Below are 5,644 nucleotides of genomic sequence, written 5' to 3'. Positions count from 1 at the left end.
CAATTTCTGCCCTGCTTAATAAAGGATTGCTTGAAGAGTCAAATTGCTTGATATTGAATTGTAAAATATTATAAAGTATTAAGGAATAAAAGCATGGGTAGGTGATTTTTCATAATTTCATAATACCCCTTGAAACAATTAAGTTTAACCAGCTAAAATTGCATGTAACTGATAAAAAACAAATACGAACCAAAGCAACAAATGACTTAAACTTTGTTAAGCTTCTTTAATTTTTAATTTCTTTGAGATAGTTAGGGGTCTCACAGCAGGATGCTTCATCCTCTGATTTGATGAGGTACGTTTCTTTAAACCTTTCAGATTGAAAGTAATGAGAAGAACTCTTATCTTGGGTCACGATGGGATTAAATATAATGAAACCCTCTTCAATAGGAAAGCACTGAAATAGAGATAAATAAATATATATTTTTTGAAAGCCTGGATAAAATTCTTCCTAGTGTAAATATAGCCTCTACTACAAAAGAGAGTTAGGAGATTAAAAGATTAACTTTAATCTTTATGAACTAGTCTGAGTTCCTCTAGGAAAAGACACTTTATTTAGCAAGTTTACAATACTACATAATTTTTATGGAGTAATTTTGGCTAAGAATTTGAACTTTGATATAGTTTACTAAGAAACCAATATAAATTATGAAGGCAGTTTTAAAAATGTCTATTTCCACTCCTAATCTTGTAAAACTCTAGCACTTCAAGGTAAGAGAGATATATTTACATATGCTTAAAGTTAGTTTTATGCTATTAATAAAAGCAGAACTTTACATTTCACTAGAGAACATCCAGAAGAAATGCTACCTTCTAAATGTAACTTTATATTTTTCTGTCCAAAGGTAAGGCGCTGCGCCTTCTGTGGATGTAAGATGGTTTGTCTAAAAAATGAAAACCCATACAAAGAAGTATAAAAATTATATGGCAGTGAAATTATTATAGGAAGTGGGAATACTTTTATTTCTCTCACTATCTGTAACACTAAAATGAACTCATTTTGATCATGTTCTTAATTTAGTATCTGCAATAATGGGAAATGATAGTCTTTCCTCCAACAAAAGCTCAGCTATTAAGAAATTTATAAAAAGAAAGCTCCCACTCCAAGTGTTGAAAACAGGAACTATATTAATCCTTGGATTTGGGAATGGGATATTCTTATTAGTTGAAGTTTTGGGTTAGCTAAATTTGAAATTTTTGCCAAGGAAAATTACCTGTGCATTTTTGATAGAAGAAAAGAAGGAGGGAAGGAGGAGAGAGAGATTGATAAGACGTAACACTTAGCTGGGTATCCTGAGGTTAAATTTCCAGAGGTTTCTGTTTGATACTCAGCCTTATCCTTCAACAAACCTAGGTTCCTTGTGATATGACAAAGACACTGCTTTTCAGTTTGTTCTTATCCTGTTGCTTCGGAAAGTCTTGATGCCCTTTATTCTCTGTTTTTTAAAAAAATATAAGGTATATTGAAAAAAATGTGGATGAGGTCAGAAATGTAGAATTAGATTGAAAAAAACTGTGGTGCTATATGGAACCTGGAAGCCTAGTGATAAATGAATTTATTTGAATGTGTCATAAAGTATTAATTTTCCGTTTTATTTTTAGGTATAGCAGAACCCAATATTAAACAAAACGGTGTCCAGCACACATTAAATTCCTCCTACAGAGATGTAGCAAGTTGATAAAAATTTGAACTCGAATGAGATTGATCAGGCATTAGGTCATGAAAACTGAAAATATCTCAAAAGTCTAAAATAAATCCTAAAACAAACAAACAAAACCAAATTAAGCTGTTGTTTTATCTCCTAGTACAAAGCATCCAGAATCTATGGACAACTAAAATAATTATTTAAAAAAAACTTTGAAGCTTAATGAAGGTAAAAGAACTGTGTATGAACCAGTGATTAAACAGTAGGGAAGTATTAGAAGTATTTTAGAATAATCCCTTGAGATCTCATTAGTGTTTAAAGAGTCTGAAATTCCTCTGAGACTACAGAAGTTATGTAACAGTTTGAAACAGCTTAACTGAGTCTAAAATATGTATTGTCAAAGCTTTAGGGCGCTTGTTTTCACTTTTATAGAAATGTTATATGTATTTACCTGGATCCAAAGGAGCACTTATCTAATTATCTAATTGATCTTATTTGCTGAAAGGATGACCCAGAGAAAGAACTTGACATTTCATCATTTCAGAATAATGTCACATATCACAAATACTTTCTACATGGTATGTATCATTACTGGTTAGTGCCCAAAGGGATTGCCGTAGCATATGCAAGTGTGCTATGCAATCTTTGGGAAAGATTGCTAATAATTCATCTGTAGGGTAGAGGTGAGGGCCATTCAGTACCTGGGGTTAGAAACCTCAGGTGGCAAGGAAAATGAGGCTTCATCTGGCATGTGTACATCAGTAGAAGTCATTCTTGAACTGGGAGGAGGTGATATTTCAGAGTTCAATAGATAGACATCTGTAAACAGCACGCACATGCACGTGCGCGCGCGCGCGCGCGTGCGCACACACACACACACACACACACACACACACACACACACACATACACTTCTAACGTTTTCCAGTATTTCTCCTTTTAAATTGTTGCACCATGGATTTCTTTGTTGCTTTCTGGAGGCAGAAAGAATTATTTTTCTCAAATACATGATTTTTGGTGTGAGCCAAGAATATTTCCAGACCTTCTGGCAGTTAGGATGCAAAGATGAAAATGGCTCTCCTGATAATTCTGGAAAGGCTAGTCGAGCTATTAAAAAGCGGCTCTGGGTCCTTGAAAATAATGTCTATCTAGAGAGCTGTGTAAGACGAATGCATGTTTTTTTCTCTTTCCATAGTGTTTCTGTTCTGTATCATCTAACGTTGCCATCAGAATCATGCAGCATTAACTTATTATGCTGTATTGAAATAGTGTGGTGACTTTGTGAAACTACCAGCCCCTGTTTTACTTTACAAAACCATAGAGTCAGGAGAGACAACAGTGAAATTTTATTTCTTTGAGCAAGTCTATTTTGTTTTAGGTTTTGTTAAAATACATCCATTAAGATTTTTCAGGTTTTATTAATCTCTGCCTCAAGGCTTCTGCTGAATCTATTCTATCCTGGTTTAGATCCATATATGGAACATAAGGAAAGTTTGCTTCATTCTTTCTTTTTGCAGGCAGACAAATATTCCATGTGTCATGTAAGTACAATGAAAGAGGAAAACCAGTTACACATTTGTTCAGTATTGTCATAACCCTGCTTATGAAATGTTTGATGACTCAAATGTCTCAATATTATTTACAGTCAAGAAAAGAATTATAAGCCCCCCCTCTTTTTTGCTTTTCAATTTGATGTTGGTTTTCTTCCATTTCTGATTCAATTTCCTTTAGTGCTTTCTAGGCTTTTGTAGGAAATTGCTTTAAATGTTTCTATATGGGAATAAAATGTCTTTTAAATTACATTTATGTTCCAGTTGAAAACGTAATACATTCTCATAACTTTGGAAAAACCAGAACTTTAAGAAGAAAATTATGATTGCACTCCTTCCACTAGCTAGAGATAATCTTTGTAGTATTTTACCCCCTAGTTTAAAAAATTCATATGTAAAAAGTAAATCTATGTGTAATATGCTTTTTTACTCACAGAACATGTATAAATATGTAGGAATATGACATATCAGAGTTGAGTTTATATTGTTATATATGTGTGTGTGTATATATATATGTATATATATATATATTTTTTTTTTAATCCTTTTTTGTTCACTTAATGTCATGTTGCTGGGGTTGATTAAAATGGTCACAGGTTCTTTGCGGCTTCTCCCACTGAGAGATGCAGTCTATTTTCCCTTCCCTTGAATTGGAGACTGGCCCTGGGACATGTTTTGACCAGTAAAATGCAGCAGAGGAGACACTGTAACTTCTGAGGCTAGGCCTTAGAGACCTGTAGCTTCCACTTATGATGCTTGGAACATTTCTTCTTAGATTCTAGTCCCCATTCTCTGAGGAAGTCCAAGGAACTCTACAGAGTGGGTCATGTGGAAGGCTAGACTTACGAGAGAGGCTGCTTTGATATGTTCCAATAACCCCATCATAAGTTGAAAATATCATAAGCCCAAAATGCATTTAATACACCTCACCTACTGAACATCATTGCTTAGCCTAGCCTACCTTAAATGTGCTCAGAACACTTACATTAGCCTGTGATTGGGCAAAATCACCTAACACAAAGCCAATCTTATAATAAAGTGTTCAATATCTCATGTAATTTATTGAATAGTGTACTGAAAGTGAAAAAGAGAATGGTTTCATGGGTACAAATGGTTGTAAGCATATGAGTTTTTCACCCTTGTGATCACGTGGCCAAGTGGGAGCTGTGCTCCTGCCACGGTCCCACATCACAAGAGAGTCTGTACTGCATATCAGTAGGCTGGGAAAGATCCAAATTTAAAATTCAGAGTACAGTTTCTACTGGACGTGTATCACTTTTAAACCACTGTAAAGTCGAAAAATCATAAGTTGAACCATCTTAAGTCGGAGACCATCTATAATGTGAACATTTATAAAACCATCATTGAAGATTTCTAAGTGTTTTCCCATAAACATTAAACAAACTGACACTGCTTTAAACAGAGTGCTTAGAGTATGTCTTTCATTACCTTATCAGCACTGAACACAAGCATTTAAGAAGCAAAACAATAAAAATAAAGCAATAAAAAATTCGAGGATTTTGCTAGTTTGATAGGCACAAATGATATTTTGTTTTCAAATTACAATTCCTTCTTGGTGAGGTTAAACCATTTAAATATTTAATAGTCCCTTTCAATTTACTTTATTGAATTGATATTAATATCATTTACCGTTAAAACTGTAGTGTATTTCTCTCACCAATTTGTAACAGCTGTTTAAAAATGTTAGTTTTTTATGTTTCTGGCAAATATTTTTAAAGTGCTTATTGCTTGCCTTTTAATTTTGTTGCATTTTTTGATTTATGTAAGTTTAAAATTTTATTTACTCATGTTTATCCACTTCCTTTTATGTGACTTGCATTGCCTTTAAACTTAAATGTTACTTCTAGTACAGCATTTTAATCCTTTAGGAAAATATGATTATATTCCACGTGGTTAGATATTTAACAGTTTCTGCTATTTCTCTCATTCCTTTTTCCTTCTTTTTTTGTTTTTGTATCTCCTTCAAGAACTTGGTCTATATCATTTGTGCTGTGTGGGCTAAATTGAAGTTTTCTTTGTGGCCCAGTCATGATTCGCTTTAGTAGACCTTTGATTTATAGAAGCATTTTCCATTTCTGGGGCCCAAACTTCAGCATATATTAATGTAACCTTGTTATATAGTTCAATTCTTCTATGCCCTTATTTATTTTTTATTGAATTGACTTGTCATAGATTGATAGTGGTGGGTTAAAATATCTCATGATTGCATGACTGTCATTTCTACTTTAATTTATAAAAGTTTTTACATTATGTATTTTGATGTCATGTTATTTAGTGCAAAAGATTTGTGACTGTGTCTTATTCAACATTTATCAAGAGCTGGAGATAAAAAGATAAATAAGATGTGGCCACTCCTCTCAAAGAACTCACAGAGTAGCAGATAAACACAGCAGGAGACATGACAACAATACAGTTAGAGAGGGTTGC

This window comes from Lipotes vexillifer, unplaced genomic scaffold (genome assembly GCF_000442215.2).
Source record: "Lipotes vexillifer unplaced genomic scaffold, Lipotes_vexillifer_v1.1 scaffold114, whole genome shotgun sequence".
NCBI lineage: Eukaryota > Metazoa > Chordata > Mammalia > Artiodactyla > Lipotidae > Lipotes > Lipotes vexillifer.
The sequence above is the reverse complement of the archived record's forward strand: the minus strand, read 5'-3'. Positions refer to the sequence as shown.